Raw genomic sequence first — 9,058 nt, 5'->3', positions numbered from 1 at the left:
GGTAAAAAAAATTAATGTCACGTTTCTTTAATTTTTTTTGGAAAGCTTGGTTCAGAAATTCGGTACCTTTGTCCGTTTGCCATCGAAGAGGGTGACGACCGCTTTGTTTCAACACCCGTTGCAGGGCTTGCACTAACTCACTGCTCGATTTGGAAGGCAAGGGTACGACCCAGGCAAATTTGGAAAAGACGTCGATGACACAAAACAAATATTTGTAGCCACGACTGTAGCTGGCCAAATGAGAGACATCGGCTAAATCGGCTTGCCATTGATGATCGATGCCTTCCACTCGGGTGCGACTTCTGGAAAACTTGGTAGAATGGGTTTGTGTAAAGTGTAGGTAGCTTGTTCTTGTAACCATCGTTGCACTTGAGGTAAACGGAGACTTTTTAGTCGCGTTTTGGCAGCACGATACAAGTTTTGAACTCCTGCGTAACCTGCAGGATGGGAGGGATCGTAGTAAATGCTGGCTAACACCTTCTCCATTTTTTTGTTTCTTAATAAGGCACCCACTCTTCGAGATGCTACTTTGGGTGGGACGAAAGGGTGGTTTGGAAACGGATTTACGTGTCCGATGGGCTACGGGAGTAGAAGTCGAAGGTAGTGGTGGAGGTGGCAATGGAATGGCTTTGGTCTTCTTTTCTTTTTTCACTTCTGGTTTCTCTTCTTCCTTTTTCACTTCTGTCGAAGGAGGAGTGGACATCATCTTTTCAACCCAAGCTTTCATTTCTTCTCGTAGGGGTGTGGGGGACGGGGTCAACAAGGATGCTGCAATCTTACTAGACATGTGGGCTGCTGACAGTGTTTGAAACACTTCTCGTATCTCTTCTTCCTCAGGTCTTCGTGGGGTAGCATTTCTGGTGACCCCTGGGGATGGTAGTAGTAGTGGTGGTGGTGGTGATGGTGTGGGGGATGGACTTTTCATCAAGGTCTTAAAATCTTTCAGAGTGGGAAGAGTTGTTTCGTCTAAAGCTTTCTGGTGAAAGAGTTGCAGTCGTTGCAAGAGTTGACCGTACTTTTGCGATTTCGGACAAATCTTGGCGATCCATCAAGGACTGCAATTCGTGTTGTAACTGGGACATCTCAGTCAAATTGGGATTGGGAGGTAAATGCGGGGTATGTTGTTCTTGCCAACGATGGTATTTCATCCATCGTTTGTAAGGCACTAAAGCTAGTTTTCGTCCTTCCATGGGATGTCAGGGGTCAATTCTGAGATCTTGGGACTTCAGAGGTCCTTTTTATCTTGCTCCCACCAGTCCTCCCAACATTGTTCCCAAGACTCCTTTCAGTAGTAACAAGAGGGGTAAAATTCCTCCACGTTGGACCAACATCTTCTTCTTTTGACGAATGGGAATTTTCTTTTGAACCATTTGGCGAAGAACGTGACGATGTTTGCCTAAGCATTGTTTCTGGTGTTTGGACAAAGGGATCGTGCCTTTCAACACGTTCAAACAACATTCGCACACGGTATCGATGACCTCTTTGGAGGCTGTTTGAATGAGTTTTTTTCGCAGGGGTGGAGAAGCTTTGGACAGGACAGATAACATGTCTCCATGTTTGACTAAACGTGGAGGAAGTCCTTTCCTTTTCTTTTCTTGGGGTTTAGAAGAGGAATGTTTTCTGGAGGGTGACATCTTTGCTTGTGGGTTCCGGGACATTCACAAAACATACACTAACGTCGATGACTTAACACACGCCCTTTTATCTTTTTTTGGGACTATCGCTTTGTCATAAAGGTGACAATGTTTTTTCCAAAATCGCCAAGGAATCCTCCCCTTTGTTGACGCCTCTTTTTCTTTGAACGACTGTATCTTTTCTTCGGGTAACGTCGATGCGTGGCTAAGCGCTTTGTCGGATGACGAGTCTGCCTTTGTCTCTCTTTTTTGACGATAGTGACGGTATGCACTTCTTTGAGGTGACATCTTTTGGAAGTTCACTGATACACCTACTTTGTCGCAGGCCTTTTTTATACTGGAACGCGTCGCCACTGATTGTCTTTACGGCGTATCAACTTGAGGACAGGCATGACACGTCGTGCAGGGGTACGCAACGGACTAAATCGAGCCAGTTCTTGCTTGGACAAATCCAGTAAACTTTGTAACATGCCCGTTCTCTCTTGGACTTTGATTTTGGGAGAAGGTACTTTGTGAGCAGCGGACACTGCCGCTAAATTGGAGGGTCCTGCCACTGGGGAAATTCTTGTGGTCATCAACGGAGAAGTTCTTGGTGTGATCAACGTCTCCAAATACTTTTCAGTTCTTGGTGTCATCAACGGAGAAGTGAATGAACCTGAGGCTACCGGAGACGCGGTCACCGCCGTTGCAGGTCGTGGTTTGCGAGTGTAAGGTTTCGTCCTGGCCGAAGTGCCTCTCTTGCGACTAGTTTTATGTGGGCTTTTATTTTTCTGGGGACTTTTTCTCTGCTTCTTTTTCTGGGGGCTTTTCTTTTTCCGGGGTGGTGACTGGTAACAGCAGGGTTCCGCCACTGGTGAAGTTCTTGGAGACACATGTCTCCTTGGGGACCTGGTCTTGACACCGTGGCTCTTTTTCTTCTTCTTCGAGCTTCGTTTGACTTTTTTCTTGGGGAGAACTTTGGGAGCATTAGGATCCCATCTTAAGAGAGAGCGAATAATGACCCCTCCTAGAGTACCGCTCCCTCCAGGTTTCAAAATGATTTGTTTTTTGGTTTGAGTGTCGATGCGGAGATCGGCCAGTTGGGTCAAAGCGGCTTTGTTTCGATCAAAAAAGCCTTTGGTTTGATGAGGAATCTGAATGATCCCTTGTAGTAATTGACGTGCTGTCACCGTGAACCATCGTAAGACTTCTTTGAGTCTAGCTTCTAAGACACGAGCCCGTATTTGTTGATTTTTTTCTCGACTCATGCCATACAAGGCATGAATCAATTTGACGGGAAGATGCGACTGAAGGGACGTCATGTTCAAACTGTGTGAGACAGACGAAAAGTGTCTGAGGTTTTTATAGATTTTTTTGGTGGGGTTAAGTCGAGGACGGAGACGTGTACAGGACAGGCCCTCCGTCTTGACACCAGTGGTGAAACAATTGGGTGCGAAATCTCAAATCATCGGGGGTCGTAGGTTTCAAATCGACGAGTAAATAGGCGTGTGGAGTTTGAGTGGCATCGTCGTACGCCTGAGTCAACCAAGGCGTTCCTAACTGTTTGTCTAAGACTTGCACTTGCGATTTATCTCGAGGGCTTTTAAACAAGACCAGGTAATGAGCATTAAGACTGATGGTGCGATGGGCTTTACTTTGTTGAAACAAATTTTGAGTGATGTAAACGACACTGGCATTACGATGATGCCCTTTGCGCGTAAACCAAAGTTTAATTTCTTCTTCGTCTTCTCCTAACATGTCATCAAAAATGACCAAATGGGTTTGACGGGAGTCAGAGACGATTCCGTCGTCTTCTTTAGGAATGCCTTCCACAAACACGATGGAATCGCCTTGACTTTCTCGCAAGAGGCTGTACGCCGAATGCCACTCTTTGTAACACCACACGATGCGTTGAGGTGGCCGATCGATCAAATGATGTTTATGTTCGATCAAAAGTTTGACAAATTCGGTTTTGCCTGAACCACTAGGTCCAGCAATGAGCATGTTAAAGGGATGGCGAAGATACAAAAATGCATAAAAGTCAAAGGCTTAAGAACAACGATAAAAGGCACATGAAAACCATCAACGTCGAATAGAAACAAGTTTCTGTACAACATATTTTGGGTAATGTTCTGACCAGTTCTATAGGGGGTCAGGTCACACAAGTGTCCTCCCGAAAGGGTCTTTCAGGCATGTTCACGACAGTCCTGTCCTGAGTGACGAGTTCTTCTGGTACCGTCACTAACACAGGTTGAAAAGTAACTTTTTTATTTGAACAACTCTCGTGCATACTGGGCCACTTCTTGGGTCCAAGCCTCAAAATCCCATTTTTTCCAGGCACGGACATCTGTCTAATGGGGGTGTAAGTCACAAGCTACACACACATCGTCATACACGTCTTGGGTAGCTCAAAGTTGACGAATCTTTTTTTCCCATAGAGGTCGAGAAGTATCCAAATGAAAACGTAAGGCTTTGAGCAAAAGGAGTCTCTCGTGAACATTTAAAGGCACCACTTTCATGTTGAATGGGGTGGTAAATACTGTAAAGAGTCCGCAAGGAATCGGCTGGTAAACGAAATCCCAGAAAACAAGTCACTAAGACACACACTATGTGTCGTCCCAAATTGATTGGATACAGTTCTTGTAATAATTGATGGTAATGATCACAGGTTTGAATATGGTCATTGAGTTCCTTCCACGGAATCTGTCCAATCACTTGTGACATAAGTCGTGGCATCGATTCCTGTTTTTATACTCTCTTTATTTCGGAAGCAATAAAGGTACTTTCTAACTAGAGATCTTCGTTCTCCAGTTGGGAATCTAAATCTTGCATACTGTAACCTACACTTCAGAGTTCGTTTAGAAGTTTCCTCTTCCGCTAAGCAGATTCCACGTAAAATATGTTGGTAATCCTTTAACTCGTCTTCCTCAATGCGTTGCTCTAGGTGAATCTCGAAGTAACCAAAATGATGAACATTTCGTTCATTCACTAACTCAAAGTGTTGAACAAGATCTGACCACTGAAACAATTTCTGACGAATCAGTCCTCTTATACCATTCAGGTATCAGTGGTTAAAATACCGGTTATGTAACGGATGCAACTGTTCTTTACGTTTGACTTGTATTTTGACCAGTTCTCTCAACTCCACAGGCAAAGCACGAATGTTCTCTTGTAAAGTATCCATGAATAGGTCAGTCAGTACAATTCACAATCTTCTCCTAGAGCAAAAGTAATCCACATAGTGAGTAATTTCTGACCACTGCCATTCAGGGTAACGTCCAAGAATCTTAATGAACTCTTTTGATGTAAACAGTCTAGAGTGATATAATAGGATGATTGCACACTTGACCCAGAGAAATCTAACACACTGGTTGACTTTTTTCACTTTCCTCTTGTGAATTTCTCAGCACACAAGTTCTACAGTTACCCATTGAGATCTCACTCTGGCAAGTCCCTGCCAAACTTCCTTGTAAATCTTCTCTTGCAGTTCTTTAGGTAATGATTCAATATCGTTTTTGAAATGAAGTTTAAATACTGGTCTCGTTGATGTCCAACATTTGACTCCTAGCCAATCTGGTTTCTTCTTCTTCAACGACATGGTATGTTACTCGGTCCCACTAAGGGTAAGTAATGACAATTCGGTGACCATCGAGCATGTTCTAGGTAGGCCGAATCTTGCGGTTCCCAGTGGTGAAGTGACACACCGCAACTGAAGCACTTGACTTTATCCCCTTCGCCCAAGTAGAAAAATCCGGCTCTGGCTAATTCTTCGGGGGTCGGTCCTCCCAGATACTTAGGCCATTTTCCTTTGAACGATTGAAGACGATTTTCAAAGTCGCATTATTCAGACAAACGCAAAGGTAACGAATATTCATCTTTCACAGGTTCGTTTCGATGAGGGTTGGGTGACATGGACAGGAGTTTGCTCAGAGCTGGATGACATCCGTAGGGGGGTAGACGTGAAGGTGAACATTCCCCTTTAAAACGAAACCCAGTAAAGTGTCCAAGAGGACGAGCGGCATCGCTTTCGCATCCCTCAGGTTTGACAGGCACAGCATCACTTTCCATGATAGGGGTAGTGAGAACAAAGTTCCCATGATGCTTTACGGCATCGCTAAGGTCACAACGCACAGTATCGTTCCTATCGCAAGACTCACAATCGCACTCGTCTGCAAACTCCGTTACGCAATTACAATGGTAACCTCATGGACACTTGCAGTTTCCTTCCGAACATTTTTCGTCGCAATGCATGGATCTTATCCATCCAATATTAGTCACACTAGGGGAAGGTAAAACTTTTTTACAATCCCCAAACTGAAGTGTTGTCTCTTTCAAAGGATTCATCTTGTTCGCTTGGTCTTGGTAGTCACAATGAACTATCGATCTTGGACATTGTCCCTTTTTATACTACTGTACTTCGTATCCCAATCCAGTTTCAGGTCCCAAGTAGACAAATCCTGTTCTAGCTAAAACATGCGAAGTAGGTAATCCTTCGCTATCCGTAGGCCAGTTTTGAAACGTGTCCAATCGACGGGCACAATCACTATAGTTAGGTAAGAAGACAGGAAAATGGTGGGGTTTGAACTTGGAGTTCTTATTGGGTTTCTCACTCGATTCTTGTTGTGGCGAAGTCATCCTTCTGGTGAGTGGCTATCCACTTACAACCAATGTTTTATACCAACATGTCCATACGGTAAAGTGAAGTGATTGGAAGTCTCACTCGCTTCTGGTACACGATTTGATAGACTTTTTCCAAGGATCGACTGACGATTTGGTGAGTGGGTAAACGTACAATCTTGTTCGGTTGATAGGTGGTCACCTTAAAGTGGTTATCTTTTCCAGAGTATAAGGCTTCTTTCAATACGCCAAAGTTCACCACTCGACTGGTACGATAATTCAGAGTCAATCCTTTCACTTTACACTTCGTGTGCACTTCTCCTTGTTTGTCCCGGTATTCGTAGCCGTAATTTTTAGGACCACCACTTGCGAAACTTAGAATCTTGTCGTCGGGGTGCTCGTCTGTCCAGGCTCCTAAACGGTCTCCTTCGATGTCAGGGTGCTGTTGACTCGGGTGATCGATGTAAATGCAACTGTCCCTGTCAAAGTACAGGACACGTTCCCCTAACAGTTCTAAAGCTTCATACAGTTTTAAGCGAACATGAGCTGTCACGTAAGCCGCAATGATGACATTTCCAAAGGGGTCAGCTTCTACAAAGTCCAGATCTTCTTCGTAATTGACTAAGATCAAATCCTCACGAACGACGTCCACGTGTTTCATGAATTTGGTTTTGTCGTGAATCATCTGAAAGTAGCGGGAAGGTTCTGTCAAATATTCCGTCTTGGGTAAACACGGTCGTTGTGCCATTTTACCCCACAAACAATTTAACATCACTTTGGCAAACGATCGTCTGCCTTCGTTTTTCTCGATGTTATCTAAAGTAATGCCTTCTTGTGCCCAGTATTTCTCTTTGAATGTCTTTTGGTCTTCGGGAGCGTGACACCAGGAAGGATAGCCACTGGCTTCTTGCTTTAGTTTCAAAAAGGCATCCACGTAGTCGGCAAAAATGCCTTTCTACGTGGGGTCACCCTTGTGGTATTGTTGTGTCTTGGGAAAGTGACAAATTTCGTACACTTCTAACAGTTGGTATCCCATGTCCAGAGCTTTGAACAATTCTACGCTGACCCACGTCCCCGTCAAGGCGCGTTCTTCCTGGGTGTGCTGACAAGGCTAGTCTTGGTTGGTTGCACGTTTCGGCACAAGTACGGCACAAAGGAAACATCAGTTTGTCATGACAATGGTAAGGTAGCACGGGATGGTACAAGTTGGTGGGAGGCAAAACTTTACATTTGATCAAGCCTTCGTATTGTCGAATGTTTTTCAGGTCGATGTGTTCCATTAACAATTGTGGGTGCCCTGCAGGAAAGCGACAATATTTGCACACGTAGGGATACAGCGAACACACGTCCAAGTATCTGATTTCTTCTCCTTTCTCTTCGTCGGCTTGGTACAGCAAACAGGTGGCATTGGTCCTTCCTCCGTACAAACTATCCCTTGGGTTCAGGGGGTCCATGAACTGGTAGCTTTCCACGGTGCGTTTAAATTCGGGATCGGTTTTCAAACGGTGATCGTATTCGTGTTCCCACATTTCCACCACTTGGTATCCTTGCTGTTCTAACTTTAGGCGTCGCTGACAAGTGGCCTGGTACAAGTCTTCCATGGTTCGATGTAAAAACTGATTTTTAGTGCCACGGTCAGGGTAACAGACGGCATATCCGTGCAATAAGCAACCGTTAAACTCGTACACGATCTTGGGGTTTTCTAAGTCCCAACCATCGACCGAATACGTTCCGATGGTCTTTTCGCCCCCTCCGTTGCGGACATGCTGAATCCATTTATCTTCTTTGTCGCACAAGTAATGCAACCAGCGTAGGGCTTTGACCGAGTATTGACGTTTGACATAGTTGATCGATTGAGGACTGATGACAGCCACGGTGTTTTCAGGCATGAATCGTTGTCGGTACACTAAGGAACACGCTTTGGCAATGGTGCAAGCTTCTTTCAAAGGATCGACCCCTCCGTGTTCCATGAACAGTTCTCGAAATTTTCCACAGCAACGCCGTAAAATGTCCACTTCGGAACGACAATACTTTAGCGTTTCTTCCTGAAAGTTGAAAGGGTCTGAGGCGTGAGCCTGGTACCAAGCGTAGAAAGCTTCTCGTTGTTCGGTACACATGTTGTCGGGGTCGTAATAGTGAGCCTCAGGCAAATGGGGTAGAACGGCATGTTGATTGGCTTCGGTATTGAAAAAGTGTGGAAAATACCCTTTAGCCATTTCTGTCATTCCAAACGTTTTAGGCATTCGACTCAAAGGCATGGCCAAGTAACTCATCGACTCTTTAAACTGCACTTGTCCCACTTGCATGAAAATGATTTTGGCTCCGTTCAAAGTGACTTTAGACGCTCGGTGCCATGTTGCGTATAGTATCTGAGAAGAAACTGTCCATCGTATCCGGAGAAATTGTGAGCCATCACTGTGACATGACGATGACAATCTCCGTAATGTTCGATGTCCTCATGGCTCCACGTCTTGTCAATGGGGTCTAAGACCCATTTGGCAAAATCGTCTAGCGTCTTGGGTCCCTGAAAGTTTTTTTCACGTCCTCCAGGAATCTTACTGCAGTGAGGGCAATGACTCACGATAGGTTCTTGAATGCCCTTCTCGCACGCTCGATGAGCCACGCAGAAATTAGGAATTTGAATGCCGGTCTCTTGCATGCATTCAAAATCGAAAAAGATGAAATTGCCTTTCTTCTTGTGACCATCCTCTTTTTCTGGTTGGGGTTGGTATTTTTGCATGTAGCATTGGTGTTCCAAGTCCACGATATGGTGACAAATGTGACATTTTTTCTTTCCTCGACATACGTGTGCCTTGGCAGTATTCGTA

This window comes from Sinohyriopsis cumingii, chromosome 9 (genome assembly GCF_028554795.1).
Source record: "Sinohyriopsis cumingii isolate HCF-2022 chromosome 9, ASM2855479v2, whole genome shotgun sequence".
Lineage (NCBI taxonomy): Eukaryota > Metazoa > Mollusca > Bivalvia > Unionida > Unionidae > Sinohyriopsis > Sinohyriopsis cumingii.
Note: the sequence above shows the minus strand (reverse complement) of the source record.